At 40.8% G+C, this 24,637-nt stretch overlaps 1 protein-coding gene across 1 annotated transcript in view; it reads left to right on the top strand.

Annotated features, from left to right (window-relative positions):
* The first annotated feature begins 3,644 nt into the window (after window positions 1-3,644).
* The window catches only part of si:dkey-70p6.1 (uncharacterized protein LOC570575 homolog), a 45,061-nt gene continuing 24,068 nt past the window's right edge, over window positions 3,645-24,637 (top strand). The window contains exon 1 of the mRNA XM_062998332.1: window positions 3,645-3,778. The gene's annotated coding sequence lies outside the window, so the exon portion shown is untranslated. The remainder of the gene's footprint in view (window positions 3,779-24,637) is intronic.

The following is a 24,637-nucleotide window of genomic DNA, read 5'->3' as shown; positions in this document are numbered from 1 at the left end:
CTGTGCCTAATTAGCTGGAGACCAATCAGAAAATGGGCGTTGGCTGGAGACTGAGAGTGCTCCTGGAGAGAGGGGCATGGCACATAAGCACTCTCCAGGAGTGATTCAAGGACCAGAGGGGCTGAATTCCTGACAATTATTTGTTATTATAAATGTCCCAGATCCACCACCACACTTATTAATAAGGATTCTTTTCTGTATTGCAGTCTGAGAGTTGCTTAATAGGCCTCATCACACCATGGAACCCTGATCTGGCAAACTCAAGCAAACTTCATGTGCTCACAACGCTTTCTTCTTACAGACCTTTCAACTAGCTTGTTAGCATTTAGCATATTAGCATATTTGCATTGAGGTAGCAATGGATTAAACAGATTTGAATACTTGGTGACCATCTTCAATAAATCCTTAACCATAATTATTGTTTAATCTTTTTACCTTTACCTCTCAATCTAGTTATATCCTATTACCAAGTTGCTTTTTTCCCCTGTATGAGGCAGGATCACACAGAGCACCATCAAACAGCCAGCAGATGCTGTAATTGCAGCAGTTGAGGAATCCCTTCTGGACACCCTTCCTCAGACATGAGATCTTAGCAGTGGTGGTATAGCATGTCTTTATTTGTCATATATAGACCTACATATACACGTGAACAGTACAATTAAATACTTTTCCGCATATCACTGTTTGTCTGGAAGCAGAGAGCAGAGTCAGGCATTGTACGACCTCTCTGGGGCTAAGAGGGTTGTGGGACCCAACAGTGGCTGAATGGCAAAGCCAGAATTCAAACTCCCGAGTCTACCGTTTAATAGCCCAAAGCTCTACCCACTAAGCTACCACTGTCCCTGTTTTACTGCCACTCGAGTGCCCAAACTACAATTCTTATCATCTCCCTCAATCTTATCATCTCCCTTACTGTGCTTGGATACAAAGTTTACTTGCGGTTATTTCCAGACAGATCAATTTATTTTGTTTTAAACATAAAATCTATAGTTGCCTTTACAGTAAATATGGACATTTAAAGGTACAGTATATTGCTATTTTAAAGCAATTGCTTCAATTACATTGGCTGAAACCATTTTGTCTCATTTCTGTACATACTATCTGAATCAACCTGGATTTGACCTTTAGCTGGAATTTAACCTAACAGGTAGAGTGGTTTATCTGAATTGTCCCTAGGTGTAAGTGTGTTGATGGGTGAGTGTGCCCACCCTGTGATGGTCTGACCCCCTTTCAAAGCTCCAGAACCACCCCAATGCTGATCAGGATAAAATGACTACTAAAGAAGAAGTGTAAAACACTGTTATTACAATTCAGGTTAATATAAAATTGCTCTTTAATAAATGTATTTAAAACATTTTATCGCATACCCAGGAACTAAAGAACTAGTTTATTTTTTATTTTGACAGACTGTATCCTGGGTGGCACGGTGGCTCAGTGGGTAGCACTGTCACCTCACAGCAAGAAGATCCTGGGTTGGATCCCCAGGCGTGGTGGTCCGGGTCTTTTCTGTGCGGAGTTTGCATGTTCTCCCCGTGTCTGGGTTTCCTTCCACAGTCCAAAAACATGCAGTCAGGTTAATTGGAGACACTGAATTGCCCTATAGGTGAATGAGTGTGTGTGTATGTGTGTCTGCCCTGCGATGGACTGGCACCCCATCCAGGGTGTTACTGTGTGCCTTGCGCCCATTGAAAAGCTGGGATAGGCTCCAGCACCAGCACCCCGCCACCCCCCGACCCTAATTGGATAAGCAGTTAAGAAAGTGAGTGAGTGACTGTATCCTTTGCATGTTCTCCCCTACATTAGTTTATTGTAATTCATAATGTGATTTCACATTATAGCACACAGTTAGATTTGTTTTTGTCCTATATTGTTTTGCAGCATGACTAGAAACCAGGGGCGGCTCGTTTCTTAGGGCGATCGGGCGACGCACCACCAAAGGTCGAAAGGGAAGAAATTTTTCTATCACAGCTGTGACTGTTCTGGACAGTCTGTCTTGCCTCTGAATATCGTAGTCCAATCAGCGTCGAGTTGTGTTCTGTACAGTACCACCCCTTTGTGGGCGATTTCAGTCTGACTGAAAATCGCCCCGGATTGCTCTCATAGACTCTCTTGTTAAGGCTCTTTTTTTCGAACTGCAGGCGCTGCAGTCCTGTCATTAAGGGAAATGCCATTCAGTCATCGTAGTAATCAGGATAAATTAGCAACTAAAGAATTAGGGCCACCCAGACCATATTTAAACATCAAGCATCTACAAAGGGGGGAAAATCACATAAGTTACAAGTAAATTACAAGTAAGTAATGTAATTTTTAAATTGTGAATTGTGATTGCACTTATTGTATCTCCCCAACTGTTTAATTGTACTTCTTTATTCATTGCACATCAGCCCCGATGCCCCAATCTTTATTCTGGATCTGCTGCACCTAAAATGAAATGCTATCTGATGAAGACTGAATTAAATTGTTAGTGTGAAGGCTTTACTTAATTTTATGATTAATGGTAAAGCTGGTCTCTCTTCATGTTCGAAGTTATTTGTGAGGGCAAACTGACAGATGATTTAAGATGTTAATTCTTTAAGCTTTAATTTACCCATTGAACGGGTCACCTTGGCCATCATCGCAACAATTGCCCCCCCCTGAGAGATTTGCAGGAAACTGTAGGAAACTGCTAGAAACTACGGAGCCCCTAAGGTGACCCCCCCCCCCCCCCCCCCCCCCCCAAAAAAAAAAAGCGTGGCCACGCCTTATTAACTCGTGGGAACGAGATAATTAAGTGGTGGCCACGACTTAATAAGGCGTGGGAACAAGATAGTTAAGTTGTGGCCACCACTTAGTAAGGTGTGGGAACGAGATAATTAAGTCGTGGCCACCATTTACATTTTTACATTTTCAGCATTTAGCAGACGCTCTTATCCAGAGCGACTTACAGAAGTGCTTCTATAGTGAACATTTTATTTCTTAAGTTTAGGTAAACAACAGTCGAAGAACATAAATCTGCTAAAACCTGTTAGAACCAAAGTTTTTTTTTATTTTTTTTATTTTTTTTTAGTAAGGTGTGGTAACAAGATCCTTTTATTTTCACAGCTTACACAAATCATACAGAATCGGATATATGCTGTAGGGGAATTCATGTACATGGCCATCCAAGAACGGTAAGCCTGGCTTTATATAAGCTAATACTTATACAGTTTCAAAACCTTTTTAAGTGTGGCCACGATCTCATTCCCACTCCTTACTAAGTCGTGGCCACGACTTAACTATCTCGTTCCCACGAGTTTTTTTTAGGGGATGTCACCTTAGGGGCTCCGTAAGAAACCCTCAGAATAGTGCACTAAGTATTGCATGGGGTGTGGTTTCGGATGGTGTTTTTTACACATCTGTTCATGTCTAAATCCTGCCTGGTTTCTTTCCACCACTAGATGGCGCACTTAACAGCGTGCAGTAAACAGCTGTCAAACGCGCAACTGGGAGACTGGGAGCAGGAGCAGGAACAGGCTGTGTGATACTAGCATCTAAAAGCGACCACGACCGCGAGCATTCCGATCCAGATCAACTGTCTTCCGAGCTGCTTTTGCCAGAGGAGCTGAAGCTACAGCGGAATGATGGCAGTGCTGAGAGACGGAGGTGATGATGCGGATGTCGGGCGGTTTATGGCAATTTCACGCAACCTGCAAGAGGAGCATTGATTATGGGCTGCGACCGCAAGTCACTACGGTTCATCCGCAACTAGAGGAAGAAAAGGAGGAAAAGAGGCGGACATAAAGCCGTAGATCCTGATTGAGTGAGTATGCAAGCTTCAGCGCTGTGTACTGGATTATCTTTCAGTTCTGGATGAGGTGATGGCGTCTGGTACATAAACAGCGCGTGTATTAATGCTCGGATGTGTGTGTATGTGTGTGATTGTGGCTGCAGGCGGAATTCAGCTCGCGGTGCTTTAGAGATCTCAGGCAGGCGGCGCACGCACGTGCGTATCCGCATCGGCCTTTGTGACGCGGCCACCAATTAACCGATTTCACCGTGGCGACCTTTGATGTGACAGCAAACAAAAAGGCGGAGACGCGTTCTATTTCAAAGCAACGGGCTTTATTACGTAACACAGGCGCGCGATTCCACCGACTTAACACTTATTATGATGTAAAGCGTTGCTTTTTCTGTGGTGACGCGACTGCACCGTGCGGACATTTTGACTTGAGCGTATTTGCAATGCAAAGAAGAGATGTGTATCCCTAGTCCCTAGTGTATTCAGCCCTAATGATGCATGCATGCTCTCTGTCATGCTACACAGAGCTGTATAGTCATGGTGCATGGTCTGTTTGTATCCTGTTGTGTGGTGCTAAGTGAAGAGCTGCAGTCCAGTACAGAACCAGTAGTGATGGTTGATACATGCCAGGGTCAGCTGTAAGGCCAGGGATGACAATGACCCATTCATGTTAAATATGGTATGGGCCATATATATATATAGGGGTAAAAACAGACAATGCTCTCTCTTTATGCGAACATGTAAAATTTAAACAAATGTCTTCAGTTACCAGTGTATTTGTGTAGAACACAGGAAAGCACTATTTTCCAACAACAGGTAAAAGAGAAACACAACCTAATCTGGTCCATAAGAGAAATAGAATGCACCACTATACCAGTGGCGGTTCTGGGGGGTGGGGGGTTGGGGGTTCAGCAGGGGCCAGTGCCCCTGTGACAACCAGCTTGCCCCCCCCCCCCCCCCCCCTCCTACGGCCCCCCTAGGAATACAGTATATGTAACTCAGATTGAATATGAAAAAGAATAAATGACATTTAAGCAGAGCAAATGGCTTAAATGGTGATTCTTTGTTGATCTGTTTACATCAAACTCAAGAAAATGTAGACTGAAAACTGCATAAATAAAATGTTGAATTCTATTAAATATCGACTGTTTCCTCTTAATGCCCACAATGCACATTTGGGCAGAAAGTAATTGGCCCCTCTAACATAGCCTCCGGCCCCTGCCTGGCCCCCCCACCTCACATGGTCTAGAACCACCACATACATGGAATGTATACTTAGCTATATTTTAGTATGTGGTCAGTGCACATAGCAGTATATACATTCGTTCATTTTTTTTTTTCTCCCTTCCTCTCCCTTCCTCCCTTCCATTCGCCCGTCTGTCCATCCACCTGTCCACCCGCCCATCCTTCCATCCATCCCTCATTTATTCAATTTTTTGTCTTCAGTAACAACGTTATCCTGGACCTATACAGGTGTCTTGTTTATCATGTTAGCCCAAATGAGCAATTTAAAGTATATTTATTGGGATTTTAACATCATGTTTTACACACTTTGGTTACATTCATGACAGAAACGGTAGTTAACCATTACAAAAGATTTATCAGTTCACAAGTTTTAATATCAAACACAGTCATGGACAGTTTTGTATCTCCAATTCAACTCATTAGCATGTCTTTGGACTGTGGGAGGAAACCGGTGCTCCTGGAGGAAACCCACGCAGACACTGGGAGCACATACAAACTCCACACAGAAAGGATCCAGACCGCCTCACCTGGGGATCAAACCCAGGACCTTCTTGCTGTGATGCGACAGTGCTATCCATTGAGCCACAATGCCGCCCTATTTAAAGTATATTTAATTTACCTGCTGGCATGTGTTTGAGAGGTTAAGAAAAACAGGGTTCCAGGAGAAAATCCAAATCAGAGGACACTTGAATTGTGAAGAACCACTTTGCCACCTGTGCTGAAATACATATTCATAGTCTAGCAAAATATGAGGATGGACACATGTTTGAGATACCTATTTAACAAACATTATGACAGTTAGTATAATATACCTGGAAGAACTGAAAATTCAACAGATGCTGTCAAATACAGACTTACTGATAAAGGAAGAGATGTGCTAGGCTTAAGTGTACAGCCAATAATGAAAAAGGCATTCATGTCAAACAATATTTACAGAAGCATTGTATAAGTACATTGATGGTTTTGTTTGTTTGTGGTTTTATTAGGATTTTAACGTCATGTTTTACACTTTGGTTACATTCATGACAGGAACGGTAGTTACAGGTTACACATTCTTTATCAGTTCAAGTTCAATTTTATAGACCAAGCAGTTTTGTATCTTCAATTTACCCAATTTACATGTTTTTGGACTGTGGGAGGAAACTGGAGCTTCTGGAGGAAACCCACACAGACACAGGGAGACCTTCTCACTGTGAGTGAACAGTGCTACCCACCTAACTGCCCTAGTAAGTTAATGGTGAATAGAGGAAAGGAACACTTTCTGATGTCTTCAAATTACTGGTCAATATAAGAAATCTATGGGTTAAATGTGTACCTATGTAATTGTGATAAGAGGTTAAAGGTCAGCAACACTGTGATTATGTAGTGTTTAGGTGTTCCATAAAAGTGGGTAGCCAGGGTACATAAAAGCTAATTTTTGGGCTAAAAAGTAATTTGTTTTTTGATTTTTAATAACTACTTTATTCTGAATCTAAAATCCGTCTGTAGTATACCGGGAAACACCTCTGGTCTATAGAGAGTATCCAGTCTTCCAACCAGCATATTTTTGGATGTGGATAAAAACTCTAGGAGTACCTGGAGGAATCCCATGCATACACTGGCAGAACATGCATTACTTTCCACAGCCTGGAGCTGGCTTTTCTGTTACCAGAGAGGTGATGCAGCTGGTAGAGTGGGCACTACATAGCAACCTAGGTCCTAGAGACCTGTTGTTGATCCATGCTTTTAGTCACTGTCTGTGAGAAGTTACGTACATTCCTCCCATGTCCAAATGGGTTTCTTTTAGGTGCTCTGGTGCCACTTTATAAGGTCGGAAGTCCACAAACACTATATAATATGTATTTAGCCAATTCTTGTTGTACGTGATAATCCTTATTACATTGACAATGGGTGAATGTGTTATGCTGTTTATCAGTATTGACATCATGTGTTATGTGTTGTTGTCTCTAAACACGTGTGCATTACTAAGTTAAGTTTATCTAGTCAAGGTTCCATGTTTCCTGTTTTTGGTATCTCTGTAATTTACCTTTCCCGACAACTTAAATCAAAATCTTTACCATCTTGATTCAAAATTTCTTGATCCAGAATTAAGTTCAAGCTATACTTAGACGTAGAGCATGATATGTTTATCTTTTTGTATTTATTCATCTATAATAACCACTTTATGTCCAGTCAATCATAGAGAACAACATGTTTACTCATTTACACACACAATCACACTTAGGAGAACTCAAACAGCCAGTTTACCTTCAGCATGATTGTGAAAGGTCAGAGGAAACATGTAACACCTGAAGAAAAAAAACCTGGCTCACAAGGTTAGAGCATGTAATCCCTTGTGCAGCACACACACTCTGCTGCACTACCATGCCGTCCTTATGGTACGATGTTAATTAATTAATTGTATCTTGAGATACACCTGTCAAAAAGCATCTGCATCAATTATGGATTAATGCAGTCTTTCTCGAGTTGTGGTAATGGGTTGGGTACTAATTATGGATTAATGCAGTCTTTCTCGAGGTGTGGTTATGGGTTGGGTACTAATTATGGATTAATGCAATATTTCTTGAGACCAGGTGGTACTCTAACTGACTGGAGAATTTGCTACCACAGGCACTAAGAATACTAACTGACTAACTAACTATTTAGTTCTTTACTACAACTATACGTCTCATGCCCATTATTTCTCAATCTTTGGCTTTCAATGACCTACCACTGTTTTCTAGAAAAAATCTAGCATTTTGTAATAGCTATAGGAAAAAGATGCCATAAGATGCCAATAATGCCAGCTTTGATGGATTAGACACCTTTTAGCTTTGCAACATTTGTTATTTTTAATTGTAATATTAACAAAATCAGAAACAGCTACATTCTAATCTGAGTTAGGAACAGTGGGATGGAAATAGAACTAGCACATTATGCTAAACAAGCACATTTAGACTACTTTGTATAAGTGTGTGTATGTGGTGTTTGTGTTCATGTAGGTTTATTTAGGTGGTTGAGGTAATTTAGATCAACATGAGTAGTGCGTAGCACTGTTGCCTCACAGCAAGAAGGTCCTGGGTCCTGGAAGGTCCAGGCAGGGCGGCCCGGGTTCCTTCTGTGCGGAGTTTGCATGTTCTCCCCATGTCTGTGTGGGTTTCCTCCGGGAGCTCCGGTTTCCTCCCACAGTCCAAAAACATGCAGTCAAGTTAATTGGAGACACTAAATTGCCCTATAGGTGAATGGGTGTGTGTGTGTGTCTGCCCTGCGATGGACTGGCGCCCCGTCCAGGGTGTTAATGTGTGCCTTGCACCCATAGAAAAGCTGGGATAGGCTCCAGCACCCCCCACGACCCTAATTGGATAAGTGGATAAGACAGTGAGTGAGTGAGTGATCCTATTGTTACTGCACATTTTTGTAACACACCAAGGCTGTATTAATAACAGTCTCTATGATGTAAAGGGTAAAATAGGTAAAGGTGGTAATTATGGGTGATAATTTAGTGGGTGGAAATCATACACTGATGAGCCAAAATATTATGACCACCAGCTTAATATTCTGTCAGAATAGCTTCGACCTACCAAGCCGTGGTTAACAAGACACAGTATCCCCATCAGTATCAAAATTCCTTGCAGTTTAAGCCACAGTAGCCCTTCTGTTGGTCTATTACAGAAGAGCAATATCCTTCATTGTCCTCTGGTATCAATGAATTTTTGATGCCCAACACCCACAGTTTGTGGTTTGTCTTTTCTTAGACCACTGTGGGTACTCGTCACGGCTGCCCATGAGCATTTTCTTGCCTTTTTCTGAAGTACTTTGACCCAGTCATTTGGTCATAATGATTTGGCCCTTGTCAAAGTTACAGGTCTTCACGCCTGCTCACAGACCCTGCTTTCTAAAAGAGGAAAGGGGGTTCACAAACTTTTGCCAGAAAGTTTAAGGGACATAATTAAATTTAAATTTTATTCCACTTTTAGCACATCCAGTTTCTACCCGTCAATCATCCTCTCACTAATGCTGGTCCCTGCTCCTGATTGGGGAGGACGAGGCTGCTCCACGCCCCCTCCGAAACGTGCACAGCAATCGAACATCTTATCACCTACACTTGACGAGTGCAGTGCGGTACAGCACTGTGCACGGAGGGCCACACACCCTACCGCACTCTTTCCCCATCTCTGTGCAGGCGCCACCAACCAGCCAGCAAAGGTCGTAATCGCACTAGTCTGAGAGAGAGTCCCCATCCAGTTTAATCCCGTCCCCTATCTGAACAACAGGCCAATCGTTGTTCATGTAGCCACTCAGCCTCAGCCAGCAAGGCAGAGCCGAGATTCGATACGATGTATTCGAGATCTCAGCTCTGGTGAACAGCACGTGTTTTTCTAATTTATATACCCAATTTTTAGGATAGTTAATAAGGGTGTCCACCTTCTTTTGGCAATATAGTGTACATTATTTAATTTAAGTATTGCAATGCACTAGATAAAGATTTAGTGATGTAAATTAGTGATGCCTATATCCTGTTTGTTTTCTAGCAGATTCTGATGCCAAAGCTTTGACTAAATTCAATAATAACGTAACACAAGCACCCCCACAGTAACCAAGCTGACGTACTGCAGGAAAGTTATTGAAATGTTGAAACAAAGTGTGATGGGGGTGTTCGGTTTGTTTCCTGTGTTTATGTGGGTGAGCTGTGTCATACGAGTTGAAAACACATACATTTAAAGCTTCATCATTACCAGGCCTGTAGGGGGTCTAATTCCTTTCAGAAACTTTGGGAAGCACAATGTGCTGGGTGCCAATTCGTTGCAGGGCTACACACACTCATATACTTACTCACTCACACATAGGGTCAATATGCAGTTGCCATTTGATCTTGTTTTTGGTAGGTGTGATGGTGCATACCTGAAGAAAACATGCATCACAGACATAAAAGGTGATTAAACCTAGGTTCACAGGACCCACATACAAGCTGTGCCATAGTGTCACCCAGAACATCCCTATTTTAATTACACATCAACATACATTGATCAGCCATAACATTGAAACCACCTCCTTGTTTCTACACTCACTGTCAATTTTATCAGCCCCACTCACCATATAGAAGCACTTTGTAGTTCTACAATTACTGACTGCAGTCCATCTATTTCTCTTCATACCTTTTTAGCCTGCTTTCACCCTGTTCTTCAATTATCAGGACCCCCACAGGACCGTGTCCACTCACTGTCCACTCTATCAGACACTCCTACCTAGTTGGTCCACCTTGTAGATGTAAAGTCAGAGACGATCGCTCATCTATTGCTGCTGTTTGAGTTGGTCATCTTCTAGACCTTCATCAGTGGTCACAGGACGCTGCCCACGGGACGCTGTTGGCTGGATGTTTTAGGTTGGTGGACTATTCTCAGTCCAGCAGTGATAGTGAGGTGTTTAAAACCTCCATCAGCGCTGCTGTGTCTGATCCACTCATACCAGCACAACACACACTAACACACCACCATCATGTCAGTGTCACTGCAGTGCTGAGAATGATCCACCACCCAAATAATACCTGATCTGTAGTGGTCCTGTGAACAGCATGAAAGGGGGCTAACAAAGCATGCAGAGAAACAGATGGACTACAGTCAGTAATTGTAAAACTACAAAGTGCTTCTATATGATAAGTGGAGCTGATAAAATGGACAGTGAGTGTAGAAACAAGTAGGTGGTTTTAATGTTATAGCTGATCGGTGTAAACTCCTTCATACAACACTGCTTATACAAAAAATTATAATAGGGCCTCAAGCTGTTTACATTTGTACATACAACATAGCTGGGACCTTAGGGTGGAAGAATGTGCTTCGTTCTATTGGTATGCAACAGGAGCAGGCAACTTTCCCACTGTGGGATTATTACACTGTTTTTTATACTCATCAGATATAAACGTATGAATGGATTCCTGTTCCGTCCTTGGACATAGACACTACAATTACAATCAAATTTTAAGTGGAATGCAGCTGGCTGTTTGAGTGACATTAGGATTACATATATGGGAGTATCCACGCATTTACAAATTGTGCATCCTAAACCATCCAAACGACCTGAAATCAAGAAAACACATTTGATCTTTATATTCAGCAAAGGCAACACAAGCACGACAAGCCCAGCTGAGACATGTCTGACCTTAACAAAGGCAGAGAACTGCTACAGCATCAGCATATCTGATTTGTTTGCTGTTTGCAGTTGTCTGAGGCGTCCAGCCCTAGGGATAAAGCACTTTTCTCATGCCTAATTGTAGAGTTGCAGTCTATAACAAATTAAGTCTCCAATCAAAGTGCGGTAAATAGAGTAAAATCCGTTATTCTTTTGGCCTTAAAAATTGTAAAACTGGAGGAAAGCTACATGGATACATACTCTTTCCAGACAATGACCCTGGTACAAAGAACTATGAATCTGTTTGGCATCCATACCGGCTGAGCCAGACACCCTAACACTCATGACAAAATACGAAAAATATAATGCTAGTTTGTTTTACATTATAATGTGCATCCCTGATGTGTACCTTATATATATTTGTGCCACTGAGCAGATACTTTCATCCAAAGTGACAATTATGACTGAATACATTTAGAGCAATTGAGGGTTAAGGGCCTTGCTCAGGGCAAGTGGCAACTTGGCTATGGTGAGGCTTGTACTGGCAACCTTTCGATTACCAGTCCAGTACCTTAACCACTGAGATACCACTTCTCCCCATGAATTATGGTGTGATTCTTTTCAAGTATGAACAAAGTATGAACCAAAGGCATCTAAACATACCAAACAACCAAACAAGATGTGACACTAACAAGTCACAAGGAAACAGCGTGCATTAAAAATACTTATTAATTTAAAGGTAAATGTGCAGCAGAAGAATTTCTGGTGCTGACTCCTTTAACCATGTTACCACCTCTTGTGTGTCCAGTTGGTAAAAATAGCACTAAGTATACACAACCACAATAAGTGCATTAAGCCCAGGGTGGCACTGACGATTGGCATGCAAAATACAGTATGTCAGATGTGCATCATACGTCACTTTTTTGGTTTTGGTTTGATTGTAAATTTGTGAATGTAAACGCTAAGCAAACCAGGACTAAAACGTACCAATGTATCATTTCCTTGATTGGTTTGGTCAAGGGAATTGAACAATGAGTATAAACAGCCCTAGGTACAAAACAAGGACAGTTAGCCCAGTTTACCATTACTTCTCAGAAACTTGCACCTACACTGATCAGCCATAACATTAAAACCACTACCTTGTTTCTACACTCACTGTCCATTTTATCAGCTCCACTTACCATATAGAAGCACTTTAGTCCATCTGTTTCTCTACATACTTTTCTAGTCTGCTTTCACCCTGTTCTTCCATGGTCAGGACTCTCCCAGGACCACCACAGAAGCAGGTATTATTTGGGTGGATCATTCTCAGCACTGCAGTGACAATGACATGGTGGTGGTGTGTTAGTGTGTGTTGTGCTGGTATGAGTGGATCAGACACAGCAGCGCTGCTGGAGTTTTTTAAATACCATGTCCACTCACTGTCCACTCTATTAGACACTCCTACCTAGTTGGTCCACCTTGTAGATGTAAAGTCGGAGACGATCGCTCATTTATTGCTGCTGTTTGAGTTGGTCATCTTCTAGACCTTCATCAGTGGTCACAGGACGCTGCCCATGGAGTGCTGTGGGCTGGATATTTTTGGTTGGTATACTATTCTCATTCCAGCAGTGACAGGGAGGTGTTTTAAAAACTCCATCATCATTGCTGTGTGTTATCCACTCATACCAGCACAACACACACAGCACACCACCACCATGTCAGTGTCACTGCCGTGCTGAGAATGATCCACTACCCAAATAATACCTGCTCTGTGGTGGTCCTGTGGGGGTCCTGACCATTGAAGAACAGGGTGAAAGCAGGCTAACAAAGCATGCAGAGACACAGATGGACTACAGTCAGTAATTGTAGAACTACAAAGTGCTTCTATATGGTAAGTGGAGCTGATAAAATGGACAGTAAGTGTAGAAACAAGGAGGTGGTTTAATGTTATGGCTGATCAGTGTATGCTCTGATTTTTGCTCTGCATATTAACAAGAGAGAAGGGATCTTTAATCATGTCCCAGTGACCTCATTTACTCTAGTATAAATGTGTTGATGGTCCTAAGAGTATTTAGTGTGTATTGAGGGAGGCAAATTTTTATCCTAAATTCTGTCTGCTGCATCTGCAGTGTATGAGTGATTGTCATTGACAGTAATTTAATAGTGTGTTGATATATAAGAAAACCCACATACTTCAAAATTACTTACAGCGAAGTCAGTACATTCGTGTATTGAAACGACAAAGTGTATTTACATTTGCCTTAAGGTTTCATGTTATCCATGTTATCCATGTTATATCACCCTATTAACTGTTTCACGCTCAATACAGTATATGAAGAAACGTATTGGGACACCCCTTCTATTTTTGACATTTATGTGAATCAGATACCACAATTGCTAGGAGGTGTAATAAACAGGGGCGTAACTACCGTGGGTGCACTGGGGCCCATGGTGGGTGGGGGCCCTCCACGACATGAACTAGACCCCCTCCCTTGGCTGCACTCGCCAGGGTACCAGTTATGCTATATTATATTTATTATATTATTATTATATATTATATTATATTTATATTTTATTATAAAGGAAATTACATGCATTTAACTATGCAACAACAGTTTAGGGAAGGCCCTTTCCTGTTCCAGCATTATGTGCCCCTGTATACAACTCAAGGTCTATAAAGACATTAGGAAAGATCAGTTTAATGAAACTCCAGTGGCCTACACAGAGCCCTGACCTCAGCCCCACTGAACAGCTTTGTAATGAACTGGAACATCAACTGAGGCTTTCTTGACCAATATTAAAGCCCAGCCATACAAATGCTCTTTTGACTGAATGGGCACAAATTCCTACAGACATACTTTAAAGTCTGTTGAGAAACCATCTCAGATCAGTGGCTGTTATAGCTGAAAAGATCACATGAAGGTCACTCTGTACCATTTGGTAAGTACCATTGGTTTTTAAAAGCTGGATGCCCAACAAGCTCATGGTCAAGTGTCGAAATACTTTTGGTCTTTAAGTGTAGGTAGTCCCATCTCTGAAATGGCAAATTAGATTGATTTAGGATGTATTGTAAATGCAATGCTGTATGATTTGCATACTTTCACAACAAGCAAGTTTTAATTGGTCAGGATGTTCCTGTCAGTAACAGAATCAAAACCTGTTTTATTATTGATGTAGAAGTGAAAGTAAAACTCTGGAGTAATGGTGTATGACAGTGATATTTAAACTGTGAGGCAGGAAATTTCAGAGGCAATAAGCAGAAAGGACTGTGTAAAAGGTTTAACACTTAAACTATTTAAAACACCAGAGAGAAAATGTTATTAAATTTTAAACATTTAAATATTTAACATAGGGTTAAATAAAGATGTGTACAGATGATGTACGATGGCTAAAAACAAAATATGGGGCTGCTGCGATTGGTCGACCTAGTCTATGACGTCGATGCATAATATTATAAGTCGATGCATCGTTTTTAAAACTATGTTTGTAAATGATCCTTTTTCATTTCTACAACGTTTCCATTCATTTAAGCGTTTCATATGATTCCCTCAGCACTACTTGCTGCGTACAAGTCGTATTTGGTCCAGTCACTGGTTGCCGGCATTAAGCGCAGTCTTAAAAAATGCCGTCTGCAGCAGAGTCAGAGGCCGATTGTAGAGAGCTTTCAAAGAAAAGCTAAAAGTTTTCCAAGACCCAAATCATCAAAAGTTTGGGAATACTTACAACTGGCACAACACAAAAATGAGATTCTGAATACAATTTTTTGAAGGAAAGTCACCGATCTCTCAGCCTTACTAGACCATGATGTTCCATGCTCGGTATCTATTTTTCTTCTAAATGATTTTCCATCTCTCAACCTCTCAGTCCAGCAGAAGCAAATGGTGCTCTGTACTTTAACATCTGTAAAAAAAACTATTAGCCAACAGATGGAAGCCTCCTCTTGTTGTTTCAAGACGGCAATGGATTTTGTCTACACTGGACATTATTTCGTTGGAACTCTCGGTGGCCCGTATGCATGGAGCTCAGTCAAGAACTATTAATGCTTGGGAGAAGGCGCTCCAATGAATGAAGTGCTTACTAGGCTCCCGTTATAGCGTTTTTTTTTTTTTTTTTCTCTATGCCACATTTGTTTGTAATACGTTTACCTTGTTTAATGGAGCTAGAGTTCGTATTTATATGCCCTGCTATGTGCTGTCTACATTTTATGTTTTTTATTATACTAATTTTCATTTTATTAATTTGATCTTTCGGCCAACGCACCCGGGGGGGGGGGGGGGGGGGTGTTTCTAATTGTATGTATGTCAATATGTACGTCTAAAACCAATAAAACCATTGTTTACAAAAAAGAATTAATCGTTAGATTAATCTATAGAAAAATAGTGGTTAGTGGCAGCCCTAACAAAATAGCACACATGGATTTGTGACTAATGTTGAGGTATTAGGTATCTGCAGATTTTTAGAGCATTAATATTGGTTTCTTATTAAAAATTGTAAAAAATGGGACTTCTTTGCAAAAAACACACAATGCTAACATTTTTGTTTTTTTTATCGCAAACTTTAGAAAGAGGTCAGGATTGGAGAAAAGCTGATTTAACACTATTATAGAAACAGGTATAGGAAAAGACAATTATTACATTTTTCTGTACCACAGAGCAGGTATTATTTAGGTGGTGGATGATTCTCAGCACTGCAGTGACACTGACATGGTGGTGGTGTGTTAGTGTGTGTTGTGCTGGTATGAGTGGATCAGACACAGCAGCGCTGCTGGAGTTTTTAAATACCGTGTCCACTCACTGTCCACTCTATTAGACACTCCTACCTAGTTAGTCCACCTTGTAGATGTAAAGTCAGAGATGATCGCTCATCTATTGCTGCTGTTTGAGTTGGTCATCTTCTAGACCTTCATCAGTGGTCACAGGACCCTGCCCACAGGATGCTGTTGGCTGGATGTTTTTGGTTGGTGGACTATTCTCAGTCCAGCAGTGACAGTGAGGTGTTTAAAAACTCCATCAGCACTGCTGTGTCTTATTCACTCATACCAGAACAACACACACTAACACACCACCACCATGTCATTGTCACTGCAGTGCTGAGAATGACCCACCACCCAAATAATACCTACTCTGTAGTGGTCCTGGGAGAGACCTGACCATTGAAGAACAGCATGAAAGGAGGCTAACAAAGCATGCAGAGAAACAGATGGACTACAGCCAGTAATTGTAGTAATCTACAAAGTGCTTCTATATGATAGGTGGAGATGATAAAATGGACAGTGAGTGTAGAAACAAGAAGGTGGTTGATCAGTGTATATGGCCAAAAGTATTTCTGTCAGTGTATTAGAGTAACAGTTTTATCTACAAGCCCTCAGAGCAGACTGTCACACCATTGCTAAGATGTCACACATCACAATATAAAATATCAGTTGGAAACAACAAGCATTTTGTGGCCAGCTACACTAAATGGTCAAAGGTATGTGGACGCCTCTACTAATTATTAGCTTTGGGTGTTTTAGCCACACAAACTGGTGTGTGAAATGACTTAAATAAAATGTAATATAAGTAAAGTATATTTACTTTTCCTTCTTCATAGCAGCAATTTGAAGAATGCCTATTTTCCAGAGCCTATTGCTCATGTTCCAGCATGACTGCACCCCTGTGCACACAATGGCCAGTGGAAATACCATTCAGGCGTACCTAGTAAACTGTCAATTAAGAACACTTCTGGAGTGAGGCAGTTTTAAAACACTCATTGTTCTTTTTAACTTATGTTTTGTTTTGGAAATTAAATTTTAAAATGTCACGTCTTGCTTGAATGCGTTAGTCACTTCTTTTTTAGGACTGCATATAAAACCTACATGTAGAGCACAGCAGGGACAAGCTTTTGGATTCCCAGCCGTGACTGTGCAATTACGCTGTAGGAAAAATGTCTATTTGCTGCTTAATTAGGCTATCACACTATTCTGTCAGCTCCCGGATATGTGAAGTGGAAATAATAAAGTCCCATCTGCCAACTGCAGAAGATCTTAAGACCCGAGCAACCAACCTGCCTTTACTTTTTTTCCCTACCTCGTTCTAGCCAGATATATGCAGAGGTCTGGCCGTGGGTGATGTAGAAAGGTGTATTTGAACACAGTTCTGACAGCACTGGTGAGAATATGAGGGTTTGAGCGCTATAAGGGAGCTCTGTTGGTGCTGAGAAGTGCATTGGGAGGGGGTATCAGAGTTTTGTTGTGCACTGCATGGGATTGGCAGGCTTTGAGATGCTCAACAGCCTGGCAATTGCAGTGCAGTGGCAAGGTGCCACCCTCCTTAGAAACAAAAAGAGGGCAAATAAAGGAAGGAGAGAGGTTTAGATACGGAAAGAGTGGAGGAAAGGAAATGGAAAGAAGGGCCTGTTTGGGACAGGATGAGAAGGGGAATTCTATACATCTGACTGAGCGAAAGAGTAGGAATGAAGGAATATAGGGATCAGTGAGGCTACACAACATTTGCCAATTGGCTGACTGACATCACAGTGAAGAAACGTTTGATTGAGGGCCACTTCAGTGCCGCGAAGGCATTCCTGTTTGGCACTTTGAAAAGGGTGCATCAGTACCATGAGCTTTATGTTCATAATAAATCTGAAAATAAGTTGCTTTGGGAAAAAATCCAAATGGCATTACTAGGGATGTAACGATACACTCTACCCATGATGCGATGCGATTCACGATACTGGGTTCACAATACGATTTTTTTCCGATTTTTTAAACAAAATGAAATTGAAGACAAATTATGACAAAGTTTCCTTTTATTATTTCTCTTAAAAAAATAAAATACTGTATTTGTGCTTATCTTTTATTTATCTAAATAATGAATGCCCTTTTATTTCTGAGGTAGGTACAAACTCTGCAAAACAATGCTGCACATTTCCCTTTTTGTGTAAAAAAAAACTGAAATGAAATTTTAAAACAAATCCCACATTAAATAAATAAAAAAAAAAATACAAATAAAGAAACTATCCTCCCGCTCAGGTGGCGCAGCGGTAAAAACACGCGCTGCAACCAGAGCTGGATGTCGAAAGAGCGTCGTTTCGAATCCAGCTCTGCCTTCACCGGTCGAAAGGCTGGGCGGCTATATGAACAACAAATTGGCCTGTTGTTCAGGTGGGGGGGCGGGACTTTAGACCGGAGGGGATACTCTCTCAAGAATGGGGCGGTGGCGCCCTCTGCTGGCTGGTTGGGGGCGCCTGCATGGAGACGGGAGGGGGTGCGGCGGAGTGTGTGATCCTCCTAGCACAGTACTCTGACGCGCTCCACTCGTCAAGTGTGGGTGATAAGACGGTGGATTGGCTGTGCACGTATCGGAGGAGGCGTGGAACGGCCTCGTCAGCCCCCAATCAGGAGCAGGGACCGGTATAATGAGAGATTGACTGATGGGATGAAAATTGGACGTGCTAAATAATTTAAAAAAAAGAAAAAAAAAAAAAAGAAACTATCCTCACATAAATAAATTTGGCAGGAAAATTCCGAACCTGGCAACCCTGTAGTGATGTCAACCAGGTGAGGTGAATAGCGCCAGTGCCCTCTGCTGTTTAAAGTGAATATCGATTCATTATATTTGTAAACCGATTTGAATCGTTACACATGTGAATCAATTTTTAACTGTCCTGTGGTGCATCGTTACATCCCTAGGCATTACACTTATATCACCTAGGCCTGTGACCATAATAGGAGTAAAGTGTATTTAGTAATAATGTGGAGCCGGTAGTCCAAGCTAAAAACTGATTGACTGTACTGTCTGGATAGGAAGATCCTCATCTCTGGCTCCCCTATTCATTACATGATGCTAGCCAATCTTGGGAGTCTGTAGGGTAATGTGGAAGTGGGCATGAAGCACCATACTGCAAGCATTTGTGCACAGGGGTACAGTGATGCTGTAACAGGAATAGCCTAAACAGAAAAGAGCCCAAACCGTTGGAAACTAAGAATTTATTTTAAAAATTATATATCCACCCCAACAAATTGTTTTTAAGTGGTTTTCAAGTCAAGTGAAATTGAATTTATTTGTTTAGCTCCTTTTACAATAGACATTGTCTCAAAGTAACGTTACAGCATTCAGGACCTACAGACCCAAATCCCCCCGTTGAGCAAGCCAAGGGTGACAGTGGCAGGGAAAAACTCCCTTAAAATTACAGAAAGACATCTTAAGACAGGCATGTCCAAAGTCCGGCCCGCGGGGCGTCGGATTTTATACGGCTTGCATCTTCTGTCTTAAATTGCATTACTTGTGGCCCGCCAGTACAGTCAAACAAGAAACAAAATATTGTTGCTGTTTGATGAAAAACACGTTTCTCCACTTTTAGTGGTTTTCACTTTTTTACATGTGTTGATGGTGGGTATAAATCTCTGTCTGTACATAGCAGCAAACATCAAATTGACCAATGAAAAGATGAAAAATTACACAATCTCTTTAACGAGTATTTCCATTGGCTGCTAGACCTGTCCATCAAAACCGCTTATCTCCTCCTCCTTCCCCTCCAGTACTGTTTGAGAAAGAAGCGAAACTTGTTGCTAAATGATGTTTCATCTCTACAGTTTATTCAGGTTATTCAATTGCATGGTTGTAAACATGATTTATATTTGTGATGTTTGTAGTTTTTTAAAAACACATTCGTATCTGATATTTATATGGACTAAGCGTTTACACAGACTGTATTAATTAACACAATTGAACTTTTTTATAGCTACAGTAAATAACTTGATTTACAAAGTGAAGATATTGTCTGGTAACCTGACTGTTTCAGGTATTTATAGGTGTTTAAATGGTACAGTACATTTAGAACAGTATTTCCCAGTCATGTTGCTGCACATTACAGTATTAAAAGGTTTTCTTAATAGATCTATAAAATAATCGTATCTGTGTTTTGATGCTTCATTGATGCATAATATTAGATCAAAATATTTTGAAAGCATGATTTCTGAGTTAGCCAGATAACTTAAGCAAAATGTCAAGGATTGTTCAATATGAATTTCTTTTATTCATAAAATTTTATTCATTTTATTTTATGTCTTATGGTTATGTATGCCAGGAAATACTCCAAATGTAGCCATGCATTGTTATAGTTTAAACCCAAACCATGTTTGGCACTTGAATGCTTACATTTGGTTGTTGTTCGCTGTGTGAAAATAAAATGATTAAATAACAGCGTATTATATGCATATTTTATTGTTTAAAATAATGTCATCAGGGACTGTTGGCCCTCTGGCACTTTCACATTATTAAATCTGGCCCTCCTAGAAAAAAGTTTGGACACCACTGTCTTAAGAGGAACCAGACTCAGCAGGGACCCATCCTCATTGGGTGGCCTGGATAATAATTTGAATGGATTGGATTTACACAAACCAAACATACATAAACTATTTAAAACAAAAAGTTGTAACTAGTGAAAAGAAAAAGACAATTTGAGTTCCTCATTATTCAGTCCATTCTGAGAAAAAAACAACACTGACTCGAACCACATCTCATATTCACAGAAATAGCTTCCTGTGACTGTTACGAAAACACAGTATGAGAGCAGTTAGCCCACCATGTTCTTCTGCTGTTTGGGTTTGTGCTAGACTTGCTTGGGCTGATTGACCTGCTACACTCAACACTGATGGTTGTGAAACTGAACTCAGTGCAGCATTTGGTCTCCATCTGCCCAAACTGATTTACAGCGGAGTGGCTTCTTATAGAGCTCATTTATAGATAAGCACAGACCTGTCCACACACTGACACACTTTTTCCAGTATGGGCTCTCACTCTAGGTTTTATCCGAATTTGACCCATATATCCAGAATGCTTCAGATCAGTCATGTTAACTTACGTTATAAGTTTTTTTATGATGAAATTAAATTAAAAACAGGAGTGGCACCGTGGCTAAGTGGGTAGCACTGTCGCCTCACAGCAAGAAGGTTCGATCCCCAGGTGGGGCGGTCCAGGTCCTTTCTGTGTGGAGTTTGTATCGAATCTCAGCTCTGCCTTCCGACTGGGCTGGGCGGCGGCATGAACAACGATTGGCTGTTGTTCATAGGGGTAAAAAAAGTCGGATCATAGGTCCTCATAACTGGTGCAACTGCGACCCCTGCTGGCTGACTGATGGCGCCTGCACAGCGCTGAGGAATAATGCTGATGGATGTGCATGTGAAAAATGCAGTCTGTACTGACTGTACGTGCCGGAGGGGGCGTATGTCAGTTGAGAGGCGTCCTCAGTCAGCGGTGAAGGGTCGAATCAGTATAGAGGACGCAATCAGGGTAATTGGGCACGACTAGATTAGGGGAGAAAATTGAGGGAAAAAAGTGGGAAAAAATTGAAAAAAAATAATAATAATAATCCTAATAAACAAACAAACAAGTTAAAAACACCAGATTAAAGGGTAAAAAGTGTTATAAAATGCTCACAGAACACTGCTGCTGGAAATAAGGTTTATCATCCATTTTTTCTTGTATTACTAGCAGGTTGTCCATGTGTAAAAAGCTGTTTATTTAGTATTTTCTCCTTATTTCAGAGTATCTATTTAGCACTGGAGACCTCTGTGCTTGTTTACAAGCAATACATATGGAGCAAAATGAAGCATGTTTATGTGACTGGCAGGAAGGATGTAAGTAGGCCAGCCTGATTTAAAACCCTTTCAAGTGATTATCTTCACACAGTTCCACCTTATGTACAATAGTACAAACTATTAAGCATTAACCACCTTTTATGTAAAAAAGTAAATGAAATGTGATGTGTGCATGATGGTGCATAAACTGTTTGAATAGCAGATCTAGGTTCTTATACAGAAATATTAATGAATTTTACTAATGGTACGTGTCCATGTTTTTTTTCTACTGCAAATATTAGCTCCACACTACATAAAACTAATGAGAAAAACTGTCAGAAACACCACACTTACAGTCAGCTTTCACTACACCGATCAGACATAACATTATGACCACCTCCTTGTTTCTACACTCACTGTCCATTTTATCAGCTCCACTTACCATATAGAAGCACTTTGTAGTTCTACAATTACTGACTGTAGTCCATCTGTTTCTCTACATACTTTTTTAACCTGCTTTCACCCTGTTCTTCAATGGTCAGGACCCCCACAGGACCACCACAGAGCAGGTATTATTTGGTGGGTCATTCTCAGCACTGCAGTGACACTGACATGGTGGTGGTGTGTTAGTGTGTGTTGTGCTGGTATGAGTGGATCAGACACAGCAGCGCTGCTGGAGATTTTAAATACCGTGTCCACTCACTGTCCACTCTATTAGACACTCCTACCTAGTTGGTCCAACTTGTAGATCTAAAGTCAGAGACGATCGCTCATCTATTGCTGCTGTTTGAGTTGGTCATCTTCTAGACCTTCATCAGTGGTCACAGGACGCCCATGGGGCGCTGTTGGCTGGATGTTTTTGGTTGGTGGACTATTCTCAGTCCAGCAGTGACATTGAGGTGTTTAAAAACTCCATCAGCGCTGCTGTGTCTGATCCACTCATACCAGCACAACACACACTAACACACCACCACCATGTCAGTGTCACTGCAGTGCTGAGAATGATCCACCACCTACATAATACCTGCTCTGTAGTTGTCCTGTGGGGGTCGCATATTCACTCGCCTAGTGTGGGTGACAAAATGCATATGGCTGCTGCCCACGTGTCAGAGGGGGCGTGGGTTAGCTTCGTTGTCCTCAGATCAGAGAGGGGGTTGGCATTAATGGAGAGGAAGCGTGACGCAGTCGGGCAATTGGACGCGCTAAAAAGTTGGGAGAAAAAAGGGGAGAAAATATATACAAAACATATATATAAAAAAAGATGCATACAATGTGTTACATCGATTCTTCTTTTGTAAATAAAAGCAAAATGTTAGAATGTTGTATTTGCTTTGGTCCCTTTGATAGCTCATAGACTTGATGAACATAAATGCTTTTTGCACATGCTCTTTTAAATCTTTACATTTTCACCTACACATTTTAGTGAGGCTGTTATAGCCACAAATTGGGGTGACGGTGGATGAGGCAACTTCACATTAATGATCATAGTTTTGGATACTTTATAGTGCTGTAAGAGATTAATAAGGTCTGCTGAATAGGCGTTCCTAATTCCTCTTAGTCATCACATTTTATTGCATTTTAAACACTGTTTAATTATCATTTAATACGTCTACTCTATTGGGTTTAAATACACATTCCTAACAGATGCCTCTCACTTGGACATTCTTTACACTATATTATTGTATCAATATTCTAAAAATATCATTGTAAAGACCATTGCTTCAGTTGATAAACGAATGTACTGAGTTGTTTGTTTCATATCCATTCTGAACACCATTGCATCCTATAGAAAACAGAATAAACTCCTACATTAAATTGCTGAAATTTGAGAAAATGTACATTGTCCAAGAGTTATATAATTAAATGAAAGATAAATGTGCTCACCATGGCCAGCTGAGCGAATCAGTAAAAGAGATAAGCCACTGTGGAAATAGATTGAGCTCAATGTTCAGAACATCTCTATCTTCCCTGGAGTGTCTCCTTATAAGCAGGCAATTAAATGAAATGCTGAATGTCTAAATTTATTCAGAGGCAATAAGAAAAACACTGAAACTGTGGAAGACTCCTATACAGAGTTTTTACTCTATATAGGAAAAAGTCATTTAATTAACAGTTTTAGTAATTTAATTTAGTAATTTAATTAATGGTAGAATTAAGTAATGCTGTGATTAAAAACGATGTGAATTTCAGCTTGATTTTGTCTGATTTTATTTGCATGTGAGAGGATTCTTGAAAACCTTCTGCATTTCACTCTGGCAAAAGTTTGTTACCTGTTTAGCATGACAGTGTTACTATGCACAAAGTAAAGTCTATAAATAACGGATTTGATTTACCAACTACGATTTTTGTCAGTTAGCTGACAGTAAACAGTCTAAGCAATTGAGGGTTAAGGGCCTTGCAACTCCATATAAAAGCTGTTTTAAAATAAAAAGTGGCAGAGTTGCTTTGTGGTGGCACTGTTACCCAATGCTGCTTCATTTTTATGCCATATAATATACTGCTGAGCCAAAGCATTATGACCATCCCTTCAAAAATGCAATTGGAATTGCATATTTCATAACACTTGTGCACTTCATATTCAGGGATATATTAAATGTTGGTAGTTACTCACAGGGCACATGTTGACTGCAGCAGACATGGGCAGCTATAAAGACCTGAGTGACTATAATAAGGGCAAAATTATGCTCAGATAACTGGGTCAAAATATCTCAGAAACAGAAAGTGGTGCTCACGCAGCTGCAGGAAGCACTGACCAGCAGTGGTCTGAGGAGGGTAAACCATGAACTACTGACAGGGTATTGAGTGGCCAAGGCTTCTTGTAATAATGCCAGAGGATAACAAGGGCTGTTTTGTGTGGTACGAACTAACAGAAAAACTACTGACTCAAATTGCAGTTGTTTTTAATTGTCACAACATACAGTGCATCAGCCCCTCTTGTGTATGGGTATATGCCAGTTAAAGTGTCCCCGCTATCCACTGTCGATAGTGCC

This window comes from Trichomycterus rosablanca, chromosome 7, assembly GCF_030014385.1.
Source record: "Trichomycterus rosablanca isolate fTriRos1 chromosome 7, fTriRos1.hap1, whole genome shotgun sequence".
Classification (NCBI taxonomy): domain Eukaryota; kingdom Metazoa; phylum Chordata; class Actinopteri; order Siluriformes; family Trichomycteridae; genus Trichomycterus; species Trichomycterus rosablanca.
Note: the sequence above shows the minus strand (reverse complement) of the source record. Positions and strands in the feature narration are given on the sequence as shown.